Source organism: Nanorana parkeri, unplaced genomic scaffold, assembly GCF_000935625.1.
Source record: "Nanorana parkeri isolate BGI_ZX_2015 unplaced genomic scaffold, ASM93562v1 scaffold426, whole genome shotgun sequence".
NCBI classification, from domain to species: domain Eukaryota; kingdom Metazoa; phylum Chordata; class Amphibia; order Anura; family Dicroglossidae; genus Nanorana; species Nanorana parkeri.
In genome coordinates this window covers 1,188,412-1,213,705 of record NW_017306694.1, presented here as the reverse complement: position 1 = coordinate 1,213,705, position 25,294 = coordinate 1,188,412, and positions in this window count along the sequence as shown.

The following is a 25,294-nucleotide window of genomic DNA, read 5'->3' as shown; positions in this document are numbered from 1 at the left end:
ATGTATATGTCATGTACTGCACTTCCGCACAGACTGCAGGCCTCCCGGGATCTTTGGTGATGAGGATTCTAGACAGCAAGGGTAAGAGGAGACAATGGAGCTGCAGGCTGCTGTTCTTAGCTTGAGGACCATAACAGAAAAGAGATTGAGGTTCTCCAACACCAGCAGAACAACATTGTCACTTGTACAGGCCTTTTGATTTCCAGCTGCCTATACCTTTTTGTGGCACATAAGTACACCCAGGGCCGGATTTACTCTTTCTGCTGCCCCAAGTTCAGGTTCCGCACTCCCTGCCAAACTCCCCCAATGGAAAATGGCAACCAGATGGCGGGGGCGTCAGGGTTGGTTTTAATGAATGAATAAAACATTTTTTTTTACTTTATCACTTTTTTAATTTTTTTAAACTTTTTTAAATTTTTATTTCTTATTATCTTTTCTTTATTGAACCTGTCACATCCAATACAGGAGTTCTAGCACAGCACTGTGCTGGCTCCGCTCTGCTCTATATATATATATAAAAAGAAAAAAAAGACATTGAATAATGAAATGAAATGAATATTTAGATCATGCTATTGCTTACAAAGGCTTGTATCCCCATATTGGGGAAAATAGATGAGCACATGTCCAGACTCTAGAACAGTGTATTATTGTATAGTGTGGCACAGCTATATCCAATTCTGCATACCTGACTTTATATTATAAAGTTTTTATAATATAAAGCCAGGTATGTTGAATTGGATATAGCTGTGCCACACTATACAGTGTTCTGGACATGTGCTCATCTATTTTCCCCACTAGGGGGATACAAGCATTAGTTAGCAATATCTACATCGTTATTTTTCTTTATTTAATGTCTTTTTTAAAATATTATATGCAGTTACACAGCATTTTTGTGCCCAGCCCCATGCAGTGCTGCAGTACTAACCTGCTGTGTCGTCTTCTCCGTCTGCTTCAGCCACTCCGTGTCACAGCCTAGTCATCTGCTCCATTCTGGCCTCTTCTCCCGCTGATTGGCCGATTGAATGATTGACAGGCTTCCTCACCAGTCACTCCTGACTGGTGAGGAAGCCTGTCAATCATCCAATCGGCCAATCAGCGGGAGGAGTGGCCAGAATGGAGCAGATGACTGAGGACTTGGAGGCGGAGTTCACTTTCGGCTGTTCGCTCATGGAGGAGGAGCTTGCGACCATCTTGTTTCATTGAAGATGCGATGGAGGTCTTGTGTGCAGCGGTTTCAGGTCTTTGAAGATGGCGGACGCGGATCGGAGTATTTGCACGAGTACGAGTACTCATGCAAATACTCGGTATCGCCGCCGATACCGATGCTTGTATCGGAGCATCCCTAATAAATGATCCTCTTATTTTTGGGATTCTTCTCATCCAACATCAGTACCTGACCTTACAATTGGCACAAATTCCCAGACAACTCCAAGATCTTGTGGAAAGCCTTCCTAGACAGGTGGAGGCTGTTGATGTCCTAAAAAGGGGAGAACTTCATATTAATGGTCATGCTTGTTTTTGGAAAAGGATGTCCAACAAGCTCATATAGGTGTGATGGTCAATTTTCCACACACCTTTTGCCATAAGGTACTGTATATGTAGTAAAGGCTGCCAGCTCTTTAAGCCATGCAGCAGAACATTACCTCAGCTGCAGGACATTTCTCCCACCCTGCCAGTGACTGACAGCACAGGGAGAGGAGATAAGAGGGACTCTAATCTGGAATTTATGCCCACTCCTAGCAAAAGGGGGAGAGATAAGGCTCTAATTGGCTGGGCTCAAGGACTGAGGAGAAGATGTTCCCACCACAAGGCGAGTGGTGACCATCTTGGTGGAAGATCAGTTGAAACCAAGACTGTCATTGACTGCAGCAGCTGCCTGGGACCTTGGCATTGGGATTTCAGGGGTTGCGCAATATAAAGCAGAGCCATAGACAAACAGCAAACCCAACCTTCAGAGAGGGAAAAGGCCTTAATCCAGCTTGAGAGGGAAGTCTGTACGAGTGGCATGCCCTCTCACCTGGCCCTCAGGGAACTGACAAGGGACAATGCCTGTGGTGAAAGGCCTTCTGGCCGCCTACTTTTTTAAAACTTGCTGACTTTATTACTAAGCGCGCCAACAAAAGATCCAGGACCCTACCATCAGCGTACTATATTTATAGACCCACTGGCCGGTGGCATGGGCATGGCCTCTTGTCTATAGGTAGACCACACAACTGGGGCTCTTGTTCTCTTGTAGCCATGATTGACCTTGAACCTGCTGTTACCTTCGATTCTTATTGCTTAGTGTTTATTCTTACCCCATTCGTCTTCAGGGCCAGTTTCCAGCACTGAGAAAACATCCTGTTTGCCTTGCTATTAGTGTGCCTGTGGTTGTTGGGTACCGGGTGGGTAATCTTTGGGGGAAGACAGACCCAAATAAATCCAGTGGCTCCTCCAGGGGTCAGCGCTACTTATAAAATAAATAATATATATTTATTTCACACTCTCCAGGCTCCATCACTGCTCTCTGTGGACCATCCTGGAGAGCCCTGTCTGCCCATAGGCCGAGTGATGCAGGTTCTTAGCACAGGTCTGTCTGCAGCTTATCTCGCTCTGTTCACTTAAAACATTCTAGATTCTGCCTGCCGGGCATTCAAATCTATTCATTCAGCAACAGCTCTACGGGAACAATCAAACACACAATAGCTAAATGTGGAATATGCTGATATCTTATTGTGAACGTGATTTTGGGGGAGATTTGCATTTTGCTTGTCTCTGTGAGAAACTTGTGAACAGCAGAGCAAAATCAGCAGCTCCACCATCACATGTACTGAAGGTCTGCGGAGCTCAGCGTTATTTACTTCTTCCATCAGTGCGGATATCTTCCTTCTATGACACTCAAATATGTGTGCTGGCCTGTATGGACTCTGCACAGTGCCACTTCTCTTGTCCTGTATGCCGGGTGGACTTCTCAGTATCTGTTCTTATTCTGTATGTTGGGACTCTGCACAGTACCACTTCTCTTGTCCTGTATGCCGGGTGTAATTCTCAGTATCTGTTCTTATTCTGTATGTATGGAGTCTGCACAGTACCACTTGTCTTGCCTTGTATGCTGGGTGTCATTCTCAGTATCTGTACTTATTCTGTATGTTGGGACTCTGCACAGTACCACTTCTCTTTTCCTGTATGCTGGGTGTAATTCTCAGTATCTGTTCTTACTCTGTATTTATGTATTCTGCACAGTACCACTTCTCTTGTCCTGTATGTTGGGTGGAATCTCAGTATCTGTTCTTATTCTGTATGTATGGACTCTGCACAGTATCACTTCTCTTGTCCTGCATGTTGGGTGGAATCTCAGTAACTGTTCTTATTCTGTATGTATGACTCTGCACAGTATCACTTCTCTGGTCCTGTATGCCGGGTGTAAATCTCAGTATCTGTTCTTATTCTCTTTGCGTCTCCTAATTGTTCTGATTCTGTGTATTACAATGATAATAATACCTCTCTGTTCTGTGCGGCGGACTCGTCGGGCTCGTGTAGACGGATCAGCGCAGCAATTCTTATACGAATGTCTCCAGCCGCTCGATGTCAGACCTGCAGAGGAGATATTACAGGTGTAAACCTGAAGCATCTGCCTGAGCAGAGGTTGCCGGTGAAAATGGGAGACGATTAACATTAATGAAAACTTTTAATTAACACCTTGCTACATTCCATAATAAATTCCCGTATGTAAATGCTGCAAGTGTGATCGCTCTGCTTTATTTACCTGCTTGACAACGTAGAGTGAATGAACGACGAAGTGTTTGAGCCCGGGGTTCGGGTGTCACTTCCTGAATCAGAGAAGGTTCTGCTGCTCCACCGAGGCCGCAATCTTCACCACGCTATTAAATATTTATGTATTTTATTTATATATAGCTCTGACATATACCACAGTGTTGTACAGAGAACGCTGAGCCTGTCAGCCAATCAGTCTCTGCACCATGTGAGCTTACACTCTAATGTCCCCACCACAGTCACACACTATTATTATACATGTATATAGCTCTCTCATATTCCGTAGTGCTGTACAGAGAACACAGGTGCAGATAGGATGAGGGTAGATCATCCATTCAAGTGGATTTCCCTCCTTCCTCTCGCCTCTGTCCCCATGATACATTTTCCCGGTATCCTGGGTGACTATATAATCATCTAGAACCATAGTTCTCAACTGGTGGGTTGTGTTCCCATGTTCAGCGGGTCACGGCATGCATTCCACTGCACTAGGTGAGCGGCTCCTCAGCCTCCCCCTAGCGCAGCACTGTCAGTTCTCCTGCCGAGCAGCCATTCAAAATATGCTGCCCGGTGCCGAGTGTCATCTTGAGGTGGGGGTGGGCTGGAGGTATTTGAAAAAGTTGTCAACATTTTCAATCATTGATTAATCAGCTTTCGATTGGTTGTCCCTGTTCACGGCTTCACACACGCTGCGTGCCGCACCTCCTCCGCGCCTTATGCTCGCCGCTGCCAGACTTGCCCACCTCTTGCCCCCTGGGCTAAAAGTTGCCAGTCAGCCCCTGACTGGAGTGATGTCACATTCTGGCTCCCGACACCTCTACTGGGACTGCAAGGGAGCAGTCCAAGCAATGCACTTATGGATGTTGCCCCATCACAGCTCAGAACCCCTAAAAATGTTTTGCATGTACCCTGTTTCCCCAAAAATAAGACCTACCCCGAAAATAAGACCTAGTGTGTTTTTTTGAGCCAAAAAAATATAAGACAGTGTCTTATTTTCGGGGAAACACGGTATGTGTGCGTGAGAACAGGGGCGTCCCGAGGCTGGGTGACACCCGGAGCGGTAACCCAGTGTCACCCCGCCAAGACATCACTGCATCTGATACTGTCGGGCGTTCGGTCCATGACCATGAGCGCCCGACTTTTCAGAGCGGGGTGACACCAAAATGACTGCGAGTCATTTTGGTGTCACCCCTCCAATGGTGTCACCCGGGTGCGGGCCGAACCCCCCGCACCCCCCTTGTGACGCCACTGTGTGAGAATGTCTCTGAGTGTGTGAGATTGTCTCTGTGGTTGTGTGTATTTGTCACTGTTCATTCTGGTGGGGGAAGTGCTGGAGGTGAATTGCGTTGCAATTCATTTAAATGGCACTCTAAACACACCTCCTGCCTACAGTTTGATCGATTCCACCAGAACATGCAGTACTGCATTGCCGTGCGTTCCAGTGCGTTCCAGTGACCAAGGACAAATGTGGGTCCTGAGGTTATACAGATTGAGAACCACTGCTCTAGAAGCATAGATGGAACTTTCCTGGTCCTGGGACATCCTCCAAATTCTCCGGAATGATCTGTGACGGCAGAGACTGAAAAGGGCCGCTTAACGCGTTTGTCACCGTTGTGTACCCGGAACGCACGGAAGGCTCAATCGCTCTGTGATGACAAGTTTTGGGGGATAAACAATGTTTAATTTTGCGTTCCATGTTGGGACTGTGTATCCTTATCACAAGTGGATATTATTTTTGGCTCTGGGTCAGGGAAGCGTCTTCGCTCGGTATAAAATAACAGGTTTTATTAATGGCCGAGCAGCAATCATCACAAGACGCGGAGGACCCGGCCTGCAGCTGGGAGGTCTGGACAACGTCCCTGGCATTGTTTTGTAATCTTGTCCGGGGTGATGGACAGCTTGTTGATGTGAATGGTGAAGGGAATTCTCATGATCCAGATGTTTAATGAGAAGGTTCTGCCGGCAGCATCGATCAGCACGAAGAAGAGGCTCCTGTGTATTGTATCCAGGGGAGGAAAGGACAGATGAAGCCAGCTATATCAGATGTTCCATATTTACAATTCAGCTTCTGTGCTGAAACGTAAGAAAACCTCTGGCATATTTAAAGCAGGCAAACCGCTAAAGACACAAATAAAATACATACAGCCAGGAGATTTGCATTTCTAGTACAACAAAACAAAGAGGTTAACCCATTAGGAAATAACGGGTTAGTAGCGGTCAACTTAGGGATCCGGACAAGTCAATTAATTGTAAAAAATATAATTTTATTGGAAAAACATATATGATTGCACATTAACTCACTAATTACCATTTAAAAACATTGATAACATGCAGTCACAAATTAAATGTGGATCGATCCTCATCAATATTAACCTTAAGTCCCCACCGTGGGGGGAAGTGACCGATGTAGCTATTACCTCGGTCTCTTCTCCTCCATCAAATTCCCACATGCATGTCAACCTGCGTAGATTACAAAAACCGGAGGAATGGTCTCGAGCACAGGAGAAAAAGAGGAGAAAAGAAAAAAGGGGAAGAGATTCTCTTCTAGTTTCCCTACTTGGCTATAGTGAAACAATTCTGGACAGACCAGTGATTGTAATATTGACTTTCTCTGCTTTCCGTGAACTATATCAGATGTATTAAAGGTGTTGCCTATTAATTTGTTGTTGTTTCCTGTGTAAATATCTTCTTATTTCGGAAAGTTTTATTTTCACTTTACTTCCAGATTGTTTTGTCTTCTGTTTCCTGTTTATTATTTAAAGATAAGTTCTCCTGTTGTTTGGTGTTAAATGTCACTGGCTTTGGTCTAGCCGTATGTGCAATTAACTCCTTCCAATGTGTCCACAGTGAATTACTCTGATTAGAGCGGTGAGGTGTGGTAAGTCCTTTAATTTGTAGGAGAGGCCCTGAGATTTACACAGCTCTGCTACACAGCTGGCAGAGCAGGAGACCTAATTTTACTCTGTAGCATTTAAGTAACAATTACAGGTCCTGTCCCTCCCCCAGCCTGTGATTGGATAGTGATAGGAGAAGCAGCAGACTGATGAGATCATCCCTCTGTCACTTTGCTCTCTCCTCCTATCCACTCCTTGCACTGCATGACACCTAATTGGCACTTTGTGCTGCTTCTCTCTCTGACCCCTGCTGTACAGAGACTGCAAAAGGTGACACTAGCTCACATTCAGATACACACACAGATGCATTTAAAATAATAATAATAATAATAATAATAACAATTGAATAATTACAGAGCTCCATTCATTTATCCTGTCATATTGCCTGGATGTCAGCTTTTAAAGGATATGGCCAGACATAAAGTCTTTCTTTGTTGTTGAATAGAGAAGCAGAGGATTAGAACCCCTGTCATCTTCTATTGTTAGAGAGATTTTCTTACACTTCTGGTTAAGTGAGGGAAGATCTGCAACAGCAATGACAGAAATACATTCTGACAGGGGTTCTAGACTTCCCCTAAACGATTTTTTTTTCTGGTTGTGTTGCTGTTTGAGAATTTGCTTCACTTCCTGTCTGGTGAAACGTTGTGAGCAGGACAAGAAGGGGCTGATGTATGAACGTTCCTCCCATGCTTGGCGAATTCCATTCACGCGGAGTTTCCTATGTTCCTCGGCTCCATCTAGTGGTGGGTATGAGCTACAAATTTCCTATGCTCCTCGGCTCCCTCTAGTGGTAGGACTGAGCTGCAAATTGCCTATGCTCCTCTGCTCCATCTAGTGGCAGGACTGAGCTGCAAATTGCCTATGCTCCTCGGCTCCATCTAGTGGCAGGACTGAGCTGCAAATTGCCTATGCTCCTCGGCTCCATCTAGTTGTAGGACTGAGCTGCAAATTGCCTATGCTCCTCGGCTCCATCTAGTGGCAGGACTGAGCTACAAATTGCCTATGCTCCTCGACTCCATCTAGTGGCAGGACTGAGCTGCAAATTGCCTATGCTCCTCGGCTCCATCTAGTGGCAGGACTGAGCTGCAAGTTGCCTATGCTCCTCTGCTCCATCTAGTGGCAGGACTGAGCTACAAATTGCCTATGCTCCTCGGCTCCATCTAGTGGCAGGACTGAGCTACAAATTTCCTGTGCTCCTCAGCGCCATCTAGTGGCGGGACTGAGCTGCAAATTGCTTAGGCTCCTCGGCTCCATCTAGTGTCAGTAGTGCCCTGCAAATGGCATTTACCCAGCTGTACACTGGTCAGAAAGTTTACTCATCAGCCCTGAAGTGACCCGAGCCCCAGATTTGTTAGAATTTCACTGAAATCTCACAATTTTAGCAGAATAATTGTAGCAGAAAAAAACAAATGCTAAGAATTTTGTAGACAGAAGAAAACTGTGTGCTCAGGCGATCGCAGGTGACACAGTGCACGACTGTCTCATGCATGTGATAATGTTTACCTGCTTTAACAGAGCTTTTCTACATTTTCTAGGATGCAAACAGCTTTATGTTCCAGGCCCTCTGACATACAGCTAGCGCTTAGCAGAGATCTTTAAATGGACCCGCTCGGTGACCAGACCCCGCTCCACATCCATGTACTTATATGCTCCGTGTGCAGAGTACCTCGGTTTCATTTTCTTTGCTCCTCTACAATTAGAGCCCTTCATTCCTATGACAATAAAACATTTTCCTTTTCAGTAAAGAGATTAAAACGGCTCTACAGAAAGACTAGTAGGAGTTATAAAACCAGTAAAACAATGGCTGGGGCGAGAGGGCCGCAAGGTAACTTTAAGTCCCTTTAGACTGGGAGGTTATATGTAACAAAACGCACACTGCCGATCGCGTCTCATTCCCCAGATTCTGGGGGTATTATTCTCATTTTCGTTTTCAGCAACAAATGAATACATATATAAAAATAAACAGAATATCACCCCGGCGTCTATTCATCTTCATTGGTTTTATTATGTCCACATTTTGAATGGTGCTTTTAGAATAATATAAAAGTCAGCGCGCAGGTTACTCTTCTCCCTCTGACCTCCGAGGCGCTGACCCGCCAGTCGGTGAACAATGAGATAAGTGCTCATCAGCCCACGGCGAACAATGTCAGCGGACGACCATCGGCATGACTGCCGGGGAGACAAAAGACAGAAGTGTCTCCAACAGATGAATATTAAAGAAAGAGCGAACAATGTCGGTTCAGAGGTGACGCTGAGCTGCCGCACAAAGAAGACACTTTTGACGGGGGTGAAGCGCAGAGATCTCTGCTGCGTGTTGTTCTGGTTGGGGGAGTGATGGAATTTCACTTTGTTGGGCCAAACATCCAGGCAGCCATTCATTGTGAGATTAACCCACCTTTGTAAAGGGATTTGTTTGTCAAAAAACATTCTTATTCCATTTCCAGGTTTATTATTCTTCATGCTGTTTCACCTTTTGTTGTCTGACAGAAATGGAACACAAAAAACACACTGCTGGAGGACTCTGCTCCCTCTACTGTCTAATCCTCCTCTCCTGAAATACTCTGCTCTGCTGAAGGACTCTGCTCCTTCCTCTAACTCTCCTCTCCTGAAATACTCTGCACTGCTGGAGGACTCTGCTCCTTCCTCTATCATACTCTCCTCTCCTGAAATACTCTGCACTGCTGGAGGACTCTGCTCCTTCCTCTATCATACTCTCCTCTCCTGAAATACTCTGCACTGCTGGAGGACTCTGCTCCTTCCTCTATCATACTCTCCTCTCCTGAAATACTCTGCACTGCTGGAGGACTCTGCTCCTTCCTCTATCATACTCTCCTCTCCTGAAATACTCTGCACTGCTGGAGGACTCTGCTCCTTCCTCTATCATACTCTCCTCTCCTGAAATACTCTGCACTGCTGGAGGACTCTGCTCCTTCCTCTATCATACTCTCCTCTCCTGAAATACTCTGCACTGCTGGAGGACTCTGTTCCTTCCTCTATCCAACTCTCCTCTCCAAGACAAAGTTTTAAAATGACTTCCAAGTTGCCACTTGCTGTGTCACTCCTGGTTTGTCCTGATGATATGAATTTGGATAGGGTTCTGGCATCATTCATATCATTGTGGCTGCTCAGCGTAAACCACTGATGCCAAAAAGAGTGCAGGAGCGATCAATCACTAAAATTGGAAATGTAATAACTTTCTTACTATGGAATCTCAGGCATACTTGTTGTTACTGTTTCCTCTCTGATTCGCTCCGTTTCTCAATGGCACCCGTCAGGGTTGCCCCCTATCTCCTTTACTGTATGTGATCACAATGGAACACCTAGCTACTGCCATCCGAACAAATCCCTCTATACATGGGGTAACGGTGGGTGGTAATCCTACTGAATACAAGGCGGCGTTATACTCTGATGACCTCCTCTTGTATACCTGTATGTACCCTGAAAATATGCTATGTATGTTATATGTTTTTAACCTGTTTAATACGAATAAAACTTTATTTGACTAAAAAAAGAACCCCTTCAGAAGAAGGCCGATTTTAATACTTCATGAGGAGATAATTTACTGTCAGCGGCTGCAGTTATTGCCAGTTTTCACTCCACGTAAAGCTGTTTTGCTGCTCCGGCTACATACAGAACTTTTGTCAGCTAAGTGCATTTTCCTGCAGACCTGAAGTGCTCTGAGCACAGACCCCCCCCCCGGCATACAATGCCTTTGTATTACCGCAGACGCTCCGGTTTAAAAGAGACACGAGACGCACTGACGTTATTTAAAGCGACGCATGCGTTTCTAATTCTAGTTACTATTCAGAATTTGTAGACATTAAATGGAAAGTTTCAGCTCGTTCATGTGGCCAGTTGCATTTCCATGGTGTTGACTGTTTCTAAATTGCCTATCACAGTCACACACTATTATACATTTATTATATTTTTTCTTCGGTACTCACCGATACCGAATACCGATACCGGAAGTCCCATTAAGGAAGTCAGGTAGCATGTAAAGACTAGCCATCCGGCTTTGCCAGTTAGCAGTAAAGCGGTCTCCATGCTCCCTCATCACCAGGTGACGAGGAAGCATGGAGCCGGCTTTCTGGCCAATCAGGAACCCTGGGGGTGGTAATGACTCGCCACCTGGCTTCCTGGTGGCCAGCTTTCCGACCAATCAGGAATCCAGGCAGAGAGTCATTACACGGCGTCTGGCTGCCTGATTCCGCTGAAAGCTGGCTCCATGCCCACTCGTCACCAGGTGACGAGGGAGCATGAAGCCGGCATTCTGGCCAATCAGGAACCCGGGTGCCATGTAATGACTCGCCGCCTGGTTTCCTGATTGGACGACTTCCCGACCAATCAGGAAACTAGGCAGCAAGTCATTACACACTGCCCGGCTTCTTGATTAGCCGGAAAGCCAGCTCCATGCTCCCTCGTCACAAATGACAGAAGTTCAGGTATGAGGCTAGGCATCTGAGCATTTGGGCAAGTACCAGTACTAGTATCGGTATTGGTGCATCCCTAATTTATATAGTGCTGATGCAGAGCCGTAGCTAGCTCCTTTTACGCCCGAGGCAAGAACAGAAAATTGTGCCACCCAACAGACGTGTGCTGTATGTGACGTCATGCGCCCGGCCTCCAGGATGTGGTAATCCAGAATTTATTATTTTACTGTTGGGGGGCTTCGGGGAAATATTTAGGGATCTAAACAGACCCTTGACATTTCCCTTTTGAGAAAGAAAAAGAGATTGGGGACACAGAGTCCTCTGCCCATACAGGTGGGGGAGCCTGTGTCGCTTCTCTTCTCCCTATGAAGCTGGGGCTGTGTTGGCCGCCTGGCGCCCCTGTTGCCAATGGCGCCCTGTGCTCGCCATGACAACAGGGGCAAGGGGGCACAGCCAGTCCGGCCTTGGCTGTACCCCCCTCTCAGCTGTGCCTGAGGCGAGTGCCTCACTCGCCCCATGGTAGCTACAGCCCTGTGCTGATGTATACCACAGTGCTGTACAGAGAACACTCAGCCATTCATCAGTCTTTGCGCCAGGGGAGCTTACACTCTAATGTCCCCACCACAGTCACACACTGTTGTTATTATACATTCATATAGATCTGACATATTCTGCAGTGCTGTAAAGGGAGCCAATCACATCAGTCTCTGCACCAGAGGAGCTAACACTCTAATGACCCCAGACAAGCTTAGCTACCTGTATATATTCTGTGTGTGTGGGTGGTAACTGGAACGCTCGGAGGAATTCCATGCAGCCGCAGGAAGAACATGCACAATCCATGAGCTGCTGTGGGAATGGAATTCAGGACCCTGGCGCAGCGAGGCAGCATTGCTATCTACTAAGCCACCACGCTGCCCACAAAATTGTTTGTAAACAATTAATTTGTGCCCCGGCTTTAGCTCATAATAGAAATAATCCCCGAGCTGGATATAAAGCGATCTGAATTCATCTTAATACCATAAACACCATTTTCAGCGCTCAGGAACGGGCCTTGTATAGCGCCGCTCAAACAATGGATCATTGAAGGAAAATAGGATATTTCAGCACAATGCTCTCAATCATATCCCTTTGAATCCACTTTAATTGAAATGGGCCGGGCCGTGCTATAAGGAGATGTGTTTTCCAGCCACTTCACGCCACCTACCCGGCCTTTGTCCCACTTAGCTGGACCGGCAATCATGCAATTTATTAGCTTCAATTTCCACTTTTACCCTATTTAGACGCTTTCATTGGTAAAAGCAGTTTTCAAATCAATGCCGACCGCACACCGATTGTTGTGCCGCTAAATTCTATATTTTAAACTGAGCTTACCCCACATCAAAGCCCTTATTCGCAAAGTGTACACAGTTATTATGCCGCATACAGTTCCCGCTAATGATCCAGATGAAGGAAATCTTGTATAAAAGAGCCAGGGGAGGAGACATTTACATACACACTTCTTAAAGGAAACCTTGCAGGAAAGTGGATGGCATTCACATCTAGGGGTGCTAGTGATGTGCAACTGTCATCCACACAGCGATATGTTGGGTGAACCATTTATAAATAAGTCCCTTGAAGTGAATCTTTACTAGTTTCTATTAGGGATGCACTTTTCGAGTACCAATGCCGATACATGAGCACTACCAGGGTTGCAGCTGCGATCTGGCTCTGGTGCTCCACCACTGTCCTGAAATCATTAGTCGATATTGTTTTAGAAAAACTGTCACATGACAATAAACAAAAATGTATCAGTACTTGTATCTGTGAGTACTTGGACAAGTATCAGTACTCGTACTCGCAAAAATGGTATCTGTGCATCACTTATATATACTTATAAAAACTAAATCATACATTAAAACAGAGATGTACAAATCCCAGGAGCTCCGTGTGCTCCTTACAAATGACAGCTGCCTCCTAATTTTTGAATTTTTCTCTAGTCTAGTCTTGGATCTATAAAGTTATACTTGTACTTGTACCGAGTACTGTACTTGGTATCGGTGCATCCCTAGTTTCTATAAATGTTTATATTATTATTATTACAGGAATTATAAAGTGCTGTCAGTTTGTGCAGCACTTTACCAAATCCCTGACATGTCACAATATACAGCAATAGGGATGAGCTTCGGGTGCAGGTTAAACATGAGTTCAACCTGAACCCCGTCGATTTGCAGCTCGGCAAATGGGCAAACAAACTGGCCATAATTGGCTTGGTGGCCCATCCAACCATCTTCATCAACAATCAGCTGGAAGTGTATTTTAGGGGCTGTAGTACTGCTGCTGCTAAATAACAGATCTCTGTTGGCTTCTGTTTGTAAGCAATGAGGCTGGGGATCCTGGATGATGTCAATGACCAAATATGGTCATGGCCATATATGGGCAATAACATCACTTAGATTCCCCAGCCCAATTGTTTTCATGCAGAAGACAGTCAGGGATCTGTAACTTGCGACGAGAGTAAACATCGTGCTATATTTGGCACTTGCGGACTTACAGCTGAGTTTGACGAGCGTCTAGTGAAATGAGCTTACTTTACAGCAACAGTATCATTTTTTTATCTTTAAAAAGGCGTCTGAACAAAGATGGTGCTTTCCTTCTGAAGAGAAAAGGGATTGTCAGGTTTTAGTTCTGTCTGAAATAGAAGGTGACCCTTGATAATGTCTGAACAGAGGTGACTTCTTATCACTAGACACAGAGACCTCCATGTAACATTGATCCAGAAGAGCAGTCTGCCTAATTTTTTTTTTTTATTCTGATCCTTTTTATTTAGTTTAAAAAGCAGCAATATCTTACACTGCACATTACAGAGCACATACATCAATTATCTTCGCCCCTAAATCCCCAAACCCCTTATAATATCTTATATCCTCATCACTCTGTAAGTTTATGGCCATTTTGGGGTAAAGCCGTATAAAGCCCAAATGAACTGTCATTTTAAATCAGCTAAATACATTCTAGGTGCATTAAACAAACAAAAGGTGTTCAAAGTCTTGTAGTTTGTTTTCATCTTCTGGCATCCTCACCCACTCCCTGCTGAGTAAGGTGAAACTGGGGGTCATGACCTGGGGCCATCACCCATGAAACCCACCTCCACCATCAGCAATGATGAACACCGGCTGGCCCTTAGACTCTGTACCCCATGGGATTCTACGTTAATTGTCCAGCATCTCAGCACTCAACTTTGGCCTCCGAATCCCAGCTGCCTCTTGTATCCCATTGGCCTCGGCTTCCAGCCACCCCTTTCTGTTCTACAGCTCCAGTTTATAGTTGTTTTCTTTCCTTTCTGTTGTAGTGTTGGCCTACATTTCTTGCACCCCTCCAGTCACTAAAGAAGCCTGCACAAGTGTAGCTAGGGTCCACATCCTTGAGTCTGGACCCTGACAAGTGGTCTTCAAACATGACACCCAGCCAATGGCAGAACTATTACCATAGTGACCTAGGCGGCCGCCATGGGGCAAGTAGCACAAGGGGGCTCGGCCAGGACGAGGAACAAAGCGGTCCACCTGATGACGTGCGGGCCGCCTGGGTTACTATGGCATCTCAGGCTGCTTGCTGTCACTGGCGGGTGTGAGGAGGAACGCGCTGCTGTTCAGATCACTGACATGTCAGTGATCTGTGCAGCGATGCTTTCCTCCTCACAGCCGCTACTGAGTCAGTGACAGCCAGCAGCTGCGGAGGAGGAGGCTGGGATCTGCTTCGGCAGCGTTGGAGGAGGCGGGCCCGGTGTCGGCAGCAGAGGAAGCGGGGCCCGAAGATGGAGGAGGATGCGGGGTCACAGCAGCGAGCGTGGAGGAGGAGGCAGGGCCCGGTGACCGTGGAGGAGTAGCGGATCAGGGCTGACAGTTAAGAGGTGTGCCAACCCACCTGAGACCCTGCAGAGCCCACCATAGAGAGTCTATGGTGGGCTCTGCAGGGTCACTCTCAGGTGGGCTGTTCGGGACCTCAGGTGAGCTCTACAAGGGCATAACTAGAAATCACAGGGCCCCATACTAAATTTTGCTATGGGGCCCTGTGATTTCTAGTTACGCCCCTGCACCCAACCCAAAACATTGTTACACCTGGAATATTTTAAACAGATTTAAACTGAATGTACAAATGGGTTTTAACTTCCCTGTATGTTCTTGAATTTTGGTTCTTCCTACTGACACAGGAAAACCACACAAACTGACAGAGAATGTAGAAACTCCACGGAGAAGCCTTTATGGGATTTGAGTCTAGGACCCCAGGCACTCCAAGGCAAGCATGCAACATCTATCTATATATATTATGTGATGAGCAATTGTTAAGGTCATTGTCTTCTTCTGATCATGTTTTTTGATCATATTTTATGTGTTTTCAGCGCACACTTTTGATATGTCTTGCATCCCTCCTTGCTCGAATATCCTTCACATTTTTATTTTGTCTTTTCTTTTTAAATTAATCTTTTCTTTTCCCCAGCAGAAGGGAATGAAAGTGGAAGAATAACTTGTAAAGCTCAGTAAGTCTGTGCTGCGAGAGATTTTTAACTTACTACAAAAAAAAGAAAGGTCACTGGAAGCCGCGGGGCTCTGACATTGTTCCTTTAAGTTAGACCCTCAACGCTAACTCTTCTCACCACTTGGCATGTAGAGCGCGCGACCTTTCATAACTTGCCCAGAAGACACGCCGGGTATTAGCACAATAAATGTACTTTTCCTTCATGGTCTCCTCTGATTTATTACTCCACAGTTTAGGTGTTTTATTTTCAGAGAAATAATAAGAAATAATAATTTGTATCTTTCAGGGTTGGGGGATCAGTTGTGTTTTGGTTTGTGTTTGGGTTTGGGTTTGGGTGTCTCTTCTTGGTGAGTCGACTTCCAATCCCAGAGTTCTTGTTGCTGATGTGTTACATTTATTTTGGAGCAGGAAAAGATAGGATTATAGCCCTTGTATAATTATTTATGCCTATGGATTATGGGTTGGGATAAGGGGTTGAGGCTGATAGGTAGGCAGTATATTTGTCTGAGGTTAAGGGACAGGGTTGGATGTTACATGGAAGACTAGTTTAAGGGCTAGTTCACACCAGCCACAGTGCGTTACGGCCCGATTCTGGGCCGGCTCACTTTATTGCGGGGCGGGAGGGGGGCGTGTCGGGTCATTGAACTCTATAGCACCGTAGCCACGCTCTCTGGCCGCAATGCGATTGGCCGCACGGGAACACAAGGCAAATCAAGAACATAAAAAATGCAGAAGCGCACTACCAAGTAGTGACTGAGCAGGAGAAAATAATCAAATGAGACTTACCAGGGTGTGGGTAATAGCGCGTTGTCAGCGGTGAGGTCTGGATAAAGGGTTGCTGGTGGTGGTGGGCAGGCTAATGTGTAAATCGTTGGTGCTGGAAAGACTAAGATGTCAAAAGGGGAACTGGGTCCGACGTTTAATGTGGCTGGGATCTGAGGGGGCGGCTCGGGTTTGGGAGAAAAAAATGTTTTGGCTGTTTAAAACGTGCTAGCTGCTGGTGGATGTGTACCTGAGATCTGTGTTTGTGTGTGTGTGTGCGGGGGAGCTGCGGTGAACAGTTGAAGCTGTCAGGCCGGGATTGTCCGGGGGAAACCACTAGTGCGGAAGCTAGCTTGGAGGTGGATGTTGAGGTCAGGTTGGGACTACCCCGCTCGAGGGCACGAGCGGCACGCCCGAAGCAGCGAGCGGTGCGTCCGTGGGGTACAACGGGTGGGAACGAGTGGCGGAGGTGGTGGGTGAAGGAGTTGAAAACTGGCTACGCGTTTCGAAGAGCGGGTCTTCTTTTTCAAGCCACTGAGTGAAGGCCTTGGTAAGTCTCATTTGATTATTTTCTCCTGCTCAGTCACTACTTGGTAGTGCGCCTCTGCATTTTTTATGTTCTCTATCAGCAAAACGTTGGACACCCCGGTCCGCAATTTTTAGGAGCCGCACACTTAGTAACGCAAGCGATATTTGTTCACCCTCACCTCAGGGGCAGCGCTGTAATAGAGGACATTTCTCCCAACTTTTTTTTTAAGGCAAATCAATGCCTGCGGTCCAGTCCGGTCAGAAAAAATGCTGCAAGTTTCGGGCTGGAACGCACTGTGGCTGGTGTGAACTAGCGATAAACTGACACTAAGCTCAGGAGTTACATTTTAAAATTACACTCAAGTACCTTAACTATTAACAAAAATGTTTCTTATTTGTGTATCACTCAGCTTGAGATCCTCAAATCATCTCTGAATTGGTGCTGACACTGTCCTTCCTTCTGGAGGGTGACTATTTTTGTTCCCCATGGTCCCTGTGTGTGTTGTAAAGTACTCACCTCTCCAAGCTCACTCCTGTGATGGACTACAATCTCAATACAAATTAGTAAATTAAATGTGAGATTGTAGTCCTATACGGGAGCAAGCTTGGGCAGTGGCTACTTATACTTATATCATAAGATAATCATATCATACGCGACAACCAGCATGGATTCATGAAAGACTGTTCTTGTCAAACTAAACCAATCGCATTCTATGAGGAGGTGAGTGGTAACCTGAATGGAGGAAAGCCAGTGGATGCAGTGTACCTAGTTTTTTTGTAAGCGCATCTAATACAGTACCACATAAACGCCTAATATACAAGCCACAGTCTTTAGTTATTGATTAAATGGTGTATAAATAGCTAGAGAACTGGCTACAGGAATGTGTCCAGAGAGTTTTGGCTTGTTTTGTAAGTGGTCTTTGGTTGGCAGTGGTGTGCCCCAGGGTTCTGCCTTAGGACCAATGGTGTTTAACCTGTTTACTACCAATATTGCGGTTGGTATTAATAGCCATGTGTTTGCTGACAAAAAATGTGTAGAGTAAGAAACTTGACAAAAGACATAGCAATATTACAGGAAGACCTGGATAAATTAGGGGAGTGGCCACCAACAAGTTATACATTTTGGTATTAAAAACGCATAAAAGCTACTCATTAATGGAAGCTACACTGGGGGAATCAGGAGGTTATAATTGACAGAAGGCTTAGTAACAGCATGCTATGCCAGGCTACAACAAATAGGGCAAGCAGGGTATTATAATGCATAAGCAGGGTATTATAATGCATAAAAGAGGAAAGTACTCTAAAGACAAATACATAATTCTGCCCCTTTACAAGGCACTGGTATGGCCTCATCTTGAATACGTGGTTCAATTTTGGTCACGGATTCACATGAAGGATGTCCTTGAGCTGGAGAGTCCAAAGAGGGGCAACAAAACTAATAAAGGGGTTGAAGGACCAAAGCTATAAGGAAAGATTTCAAACATTAAACTTGTTCACTCTGGAGAGGCGATTAAGAGGGGACAATATAGTAATGTAGAAAGTGGTTATTGATGATGGTAGAATAAATAATAAACTGTTCACTGTTAGTTCACTCAAGAAGACAAGAGGTCCCCACCTGAAATTGGAAGAAAAAAAGGTTTCATCTACAACTGTTAAGGAGATTCTTAACTGTAAGAGCTGCACATTTTTGGAACTCCCAGTTTCAGTGGTATCTGAAGAGTATTGATTAATTCAAGAACATTTTAGATGCTTTCCTCAGACAGCACAATATACAGGGGTACATGTACTCTAAGTAACTCATACACACACTTACATAGGTTGTACTCGATGGACCTGTGTCATTATTTAACCTTAACAACTACAGTATATAACTATGTAGCAGGATAGGGTGTTAGAGCAATGGTGTATTATTACAATTGGGGCTAGGAGTTGGACTGACAGGGGTTGGGTTAAGGGTTAGGGTAAAAGTCAGTGATTAAAGGTAGGAATCAGATTTGGATTCTCAGCATTTGATGTTAGGTTGAGGTATAGATGTGAAGGTAACAGTAAGGTAAGGAATTAGTGGAAGATAAGGTGAGGGTTAGGGAAAGTTTCAAAGAGTTGGTAAAAGAGTAGCATAAGGGTTAGGTGATGATAGAGGCCTTAGTTGGAAGGTTAAGCAGAGGGTTAGGTGAAGGTATAGAGCTTAGGTGGAGGGTTAGGGTGAAGAATAGGTGACGTTGCAGCAGTTAGGTTGAGGGTTAGTGTTACGTAAAGGTTCAAGAGATTATGTGGAGGGATAGGTGAGGGTTAGGAGAGGGTTGAGGGGATATGTGTAGGCATAGGAGTAAGGTTAGGGGTAAGGTGTAAGGATAGGGTCAGGGTTAGGTAAAGTCTCAGGGTTTATGTGGAGGGATAGGTGAGGGTTAGGTGAAGGTTCAGGGGTTAGGTGTAGTGATGGGGTGGGGGTTAGGTGATAGTCCAGAGTTAGGCCGAGGGATGGGGTGAAAGTTTATGAGTTAGGTTGAGAGGTAGGGTGAGGGTTAAATAAAGGTCGAATGGTTAAGTAGAGGCATAAGGTGAAGTTTACATGAAGATTTAGGGGTTCGATGTATGGATAAGTTGAGGGTTATGTGAAGGGTCAGTGGTTAGTTGTAGGGATAAGGCCAGGGTTAGGGTAATATTCAAGGGTTAGCTGTAGATATAAATGAGGGTTAGGTGAAGGCCCAGGTGTAGGATAGACTTAGGGTTAGGTGACGGTGCATAGGTTTGGTGGAGGTACAGGGTGAGGATTACGTAAATGTTCCTGAATTAGGTGGAGGGATGGGGTAAGGGTCATGTGAAAGTTCAAAAGTTAGGTGGAGGGATAGATGAAGTTGGAGGGGTTAGGTAGAGTGTGGGGTGAGAATTATATGATGGTTGATGAGTTAGCTATAAGAATTGGGTGAGGATTAGGTAAGAGTTCAGTGGTTAGGTAGAGGGATATTTGATGGTTAGGTCAAGATTCTGGGGTTAAGGGACAGGTTAAAGTGTATGTGAATGTTTAGGGGTTAGGCAAAAGGATAGTTTAGGGTTAGGTGATGGCTCAGTGGTTAGGTGGAGGGATAGTTGAAGGTTCAGGGTGCCAGCAGGAGTTGAGGTGTAGGGTAAGGGTTGAGGATCAGCAATGGGGTAAAGTGTTGGGTGGACAAAAGCTGTCTTGGGTTGTTGTATTCAGGTAGGTCGATAACTGGTCTAGTCACTGACTGGAGAACAGGTGGGCAGACACTTTGCAACCAATAATTGAGCAGATCATTTAACCTAGCTGATAGGTCACAATTATCCTTGTTTGGTTGAGCCTTTTAGCTCCCTACCAATAGTAAATGTTTGCTTTAATTTTACATTCTGCTCTCACCGGTAAGACATGAAGAAAAGCAGATGAAGCACAATCACATATGACAAACTATATTTAGAAAACAGCTGATCAAAACGAAATGCTTCTACCACCAGCGATCCACGCTGCCCTTTAGGATTTAATTTGAATTTCCCTTTTTGAATTGAGACCGCTGAATTACATCTAAATTGCAGGTTTTAGACCCCCATGTAGGGAAGCCCCTTAGTCTTTCTGAGATATCTTCACGCCAACACATTATGCTAAATCATACAAAGATCCAAAAAAAGTCCCTGAAGTAACGTCAGACCTTCTCGTAGCCTTGTATCATTAAACGCTGCGGCTGGAAACCACCGAATGTCCAACAACATCAGACGCCGCGATTAGATCTCAATCTCTTGGCAAGGAAATGTAATAAACAGAAAAAAGTGACCTCATGTTTCACGCTGAACTCATCCGATCCTCGGCAGCTCTTCCCGAAGAATTGTGGTCTGGACTCCATCGATGATACAGTAGCCCAGATCTTGGAAATAATGGCGTAATGTGCTGACAGCGCTGGAATTCTCAGGCTTTCTAAAAACCATCATGGGCTCATCTTACGCCACACGGCCCAATTTTTCTGCAAACTTTTATCACGGCGCGTCTGAAATGAAAATTCACTGTTAGTTCTTCTGTGGGCCGCCTTGAAACGTCCTTTGAAAGACGCTTTGTGTTTTATTGGCGCTGTATTTCCCCTGCCATGAAGGCAGAAATTGTCTGTCCCGAAAACATGTGTTCGATATTTGCTCTGGATCCTGGCAGGGGGTCACAGATGAGAACGTCAGGGCTCTTTTGTTGTGGCATAAATGACCTTTCACCCCTACACTTATTAAAATGACAGATCCCCTGACAGTGCTATAAGTACACAGAGACATAATTCTAGAATTGCTGTCTCTTTTCCCTAATATATGACAGGAAACTCATCTTTTCTTTTTAGTGTTTTAAGAAAAGTATGTGACTTCAATAAGTAGACAGCAGTTAAATACACGGGCGTCATAGGTATATGTAAACTGTTGTACTCACAAATTGATTTGTCTCTGATCAGACTGTCTTATGATCCCCAGCACTCAGTGAAAAGCATTCGATTTTTTTTCTTATTTATTGAAGAAACATGTCACAAGCTTGTGCTGATGATCTCGACGATTTTGGAAAAACATGGAGCCATCCGTCCAATCACTACAAGCACCACAACCATTATTCAAGGTACAACCACTGTAAGGAGTACAGGAGACACATCACAATACTACTAAGTCTTGTGGTCCCGGCCAGGGGCGTTACAAGAGGGGTGCGGGGGGGTATGGCCCGCACCCGGGTGACACCATTGGAGGGGTGCCACCAAAATGACTTACAGTCATTTTGGCGTCACCCCCCTCTGAAAAGTCGGATACTCGGTCATGGACCGAACGGCCGACAGTATCAGGAGAGAGGAGGGGACCCGGCAGCATACCTTATCCCGCCGGGTGACTGTCCCCTCCTCTCTCTGCCTGCGTCCATCACAAAGATGTCCACCGGCAGGTATCAGAATACTGCTGCGCGTGCGCGATGATGTATTGGCGGGGTGACACTCGGTTACCGCTTTGGGTGTCACCCAGCCTCGGGACGCCCCTGGTCCCGGCACTCCTGCCAGACAGCCAAGCTACAACCTCACCCTCCATTTGGGGCGGGTAGGGGCGTGGTGTTGCATTGAAGTCAATGGCACCGCAGCCATGCCCTCCGGCCACAGTTCGATCGCCCGCACACCGGAACGCGTGGCACATCATGCTGCATGCATTATTTTTTCTGACTGCACCGGACCGGAAACGCAGGCAGTGACCTGCCACACGTTCCCGTGTGGGCGATCGCACTGGGGCCCCGGGGGGCGTGGCTGCTGTGCCATTGACTTTAATGCACCTCTTCCGCCCCAAAACAAAGTGAGCCGGCCTGAATGCGATCAAGTGGGTTCCGGCACCAATGGGGCCGGAGTACACTGTGACTGGTGTGAACTAGCCCTTAGAATGGGCAATACAACTGAGCATTATTGGCTGAAATTGCTTTTCTTTCTTCTACAAACCTGCTATTAAAGGATTTAGAGGAAGATACTATAAATACAGAATATGATACTTACAACGATCAGCCATAACATTATGACCACCTGCCTAATAGTAGGTCCCCTTTTGCCACCAAAAAAGCCCTGACATCTGAAGGTATGCTGTGGTATCTGGCACCAAGCCATGAGTAGCAGACCTTTAAGTCCTGTAAGTTGTGAGGTGGATTGGACTGTTATTCCAGCAAATCCCACAGATGCTTGATTGGATTTAGATCTGGAGAATTTGGAGGCCAGGTCTAAGCCTGATGAAGGGGACCCTGCGAGGCCTGAAAGCGCTTGCCAATGAAATACAGCTATTGGCAATAAAATATTTTGCTTTTTCAACTTATGGTGTGCTGGTGACATTTTTCTATTGTTTATTTGTGGCGGTGCCATCCGCAGTCATTTTGAGCACCCATCTTCATCAAGTGGGAATCCCGGTAAGGAGTGCGGTATGGTTTTTGTTTCTGTTTAGGTCAACAACTCCAACTCATTGTTGTGTTCCTCAAACCATTCTTGAACCATTTTTTCCACTTTGACAGGGCACATTATCGTTCTGAAAAAAGGCCACTGCCATCAGGGAATAATGTTTCCATGAAGGGGTGTACTTGGTCAGCAACAATGTTAAGGTAGATGGTACGTGTTATCCACATGAATGGCAGGACCCAAGGTTTCCCAGCAGACATTGCCCAAAGCATCACACTACCTCCCCTGGCTTGCTGTCTTTCCATATTGCATATGGCTAATCGGTATATACTAGCTCTATGTAAAAACTAGTATAAATACTTGTACAACTGAGTTGATGATTACAAGGCTTATAATTAGGGTTTCTCTGTTCCTCAATATTAAATGTGGGTGAGGAAGGAGGTTGCTGAGGGGGCTCCAAATTAATTTTTGCAGAAGCTCCAACACCGGAATGCCCCACCGCCAGTGAAGAAGCAATGAATCCTAGTATATTACATTTTTTCAATGCGAGTGGCTTCTTTCAGTAGATCAAGAACTATACAGAGAGTTTATATTAACAGCTTTCTTAAAAAAAAGTCCCTTAGGCACGTGCACCCAGTTAAAAAATGTAGATGGTTCTCTTGATTCTGTACTGTGCAACCTCCTTCTCATGCTGCAGCGTGAGGGCAGTGCTGGAACCAGGGAACACACATTTTAGGGGCCTGAAAAACTGTCTGCTGCCTACTATAAAGAATTACCTAGAAGGGCAGCTTGGCGCAGGATATGCAGATATGGGAGCCGCTCGCAACGTAAGCTGCACCTCCTTCACGTGTGAAGTTTCAATGTTTGCCTGGAGTGTAACTTTAAACAAACCATTTAAAAGAAAGAAAAAAAAAAAAGACGCATGGTATTAAAGGGAATGCTGCCTGTAATTGTCAGAACGACCTTAGCGTGACATTCAGGATCAAAAGTGCGATGTCGAGGCTCATCAGGACGGATCTGCCGCTTCAAAGTCGCCGATAAGATATTACGATCCAACCTGCTAGGCTTGAGCCTCTTTCGGTGTTTACGGCACAGGCTGTTCCAATTACACCATCAAATAGATTTTTTTTTTTTAAATGAGAAAGAAAGAAAAAAAAAAAAGCAAAACGGGGGGAAGATGTCAGATGAAGCCTCTTAATCAGTTACAACACGACATTCCTGATTAAGGCTAAAAAGGAATCGAAATAAATGTTTTCAATATTGCAAGATCTGAACGGAAAGTTAACAAAGAACTGTTAACGCGTTTGTTCATTAAGGTAAAAAAGAAAGGCATCAGACTTTGTGTGGAAATGGTGTCAGTCTTCCGCAAGCCGTCCTCATTTTAAAGGAACAACAAAGCGAGCGCCGAAGCGCACAATGGCGTGCCGTTTTGATCATGATAATTAACAACCATTTTGTTTAAAATAAACAGCTACGTCTCTAATTGCCTTTTTTACATAAGAAAGGGGAGATCTTAAAAGGGAAAGCGCGGGAGAGATCAGACGGGCGCCGATAAGGAAACAGGTTCTGATGTTATCCCGGATGATCAGAGAAGGCTGACGGGCGAACGTGACACGCCAAGGCTGTCGAGGAACCTGAAGAATTACAGTCACGACGGATCGGGAACGGGTCCCTCGGCCCTGTGGTCTGCTGCTATACTAGAAGAGGGTCAGGTGGCCTCTGTTTGAGGGCTACTGGGGGGGAAAAAAAATGTTCACCCAAAAAAACAACTGATTGTGTCACCAATCAGCTGATTATATCTCTTGATACCCAGGGACCGCCATGGGCACAATCTGGTGTCCTGTCCCCCCTTTGCACCGTTGTGCCATAGTAGAATAGTAAAACTACCAATTATTAGGTGGCTTGGTCATGTAATCTTTGATGCCACCAAGTGCTGCACACTTTCCCAGCATGGAGTAGTAAATTGCGAGCAGGGGCGGCATTAGGGAAGGGGGGTGTAAGATTTGCATTGCAGCCTCTGCACCTTAAAGGGGACCTAAAGTTAAAAATGATACTTTAGCTCCTCCAGTTGCCCTTGAATTCGCCGTTAAAAACTGGCCACCCATACCCCCAACTACCTACCTCTTTGTAGATCTAGTAGGAGATGCTGAGCAGAGGGGCGGCTTTGCAATGTTAATGGGTGAGCACTCTTGCAGAAAATCCTGTGAGGCTGATTTATAATCTATTTGCACGGCGAACCGGATTCGGCATGCAATATGTCCACTAGATGGAGCCGAGGAGCATATTTCCTATAAATATGCCATAATGTGCTGGGAATCTCATTCGCATAGCTGTTTGCTGTGCGAACGGTTTATAAATCAACCCGTTTATATTGGATATGTAGGGGAGGCACATAATTAATCTAGCAGATGGTGGAACATCCTAATACCCCAGTCGGCCTCCTTTTGCTTGGCTGGCTCTGCCTCTGGCTCCCAGGGACCCTGCCCAAGCTGCAGCCAGCAGATCGAAGTGGAGGCAGCAGGCTCAGGGACTCTGGGGA